The following is a 250-nucleotide window of genomic DNA, read 5'->3' as shown; positions in this document are numbered from 1 at the left end:
CTGGGACCTCAGTGTCTCCCCAACTCTTCTCCTTACCTCATTGAAATCCACCCTCCTGAAGTCCAGGCTGCTGCCTTGCTGCAGGCTGTTGCCACCTTGCGCTGGATGGTAAATTCCAGCAGGCGATGATCGCTGTCACCCTGGTGGTCGAGCACCTGCAGACCCCTCACCAGGTCATTGCCCATGGCCAGGACTGGATCCAACAAGGCGTCTCCCCTGGTGGGGCTGTGCACCTCCTGGGTTAGATGGA

Source organism: Gavialis gangeticus, unplaced genomic scaffold (genome assembly GCF_001723915.1).
Source record: "Gavialis gangeticus isolate Ggan-Ray unplaced genomic scaffold, GavGan_comp1, whole genome shotgun sequence".
NCBI classification, from domain to species: domain Eukaryota; kingdom Metazoa; phylum Chordata; order Crocodylia; family Gavialidae; genus Gavialis; species Gavialis gangeticus.
Note: the sequence above shows the minus strand (reverse complement) of the source record.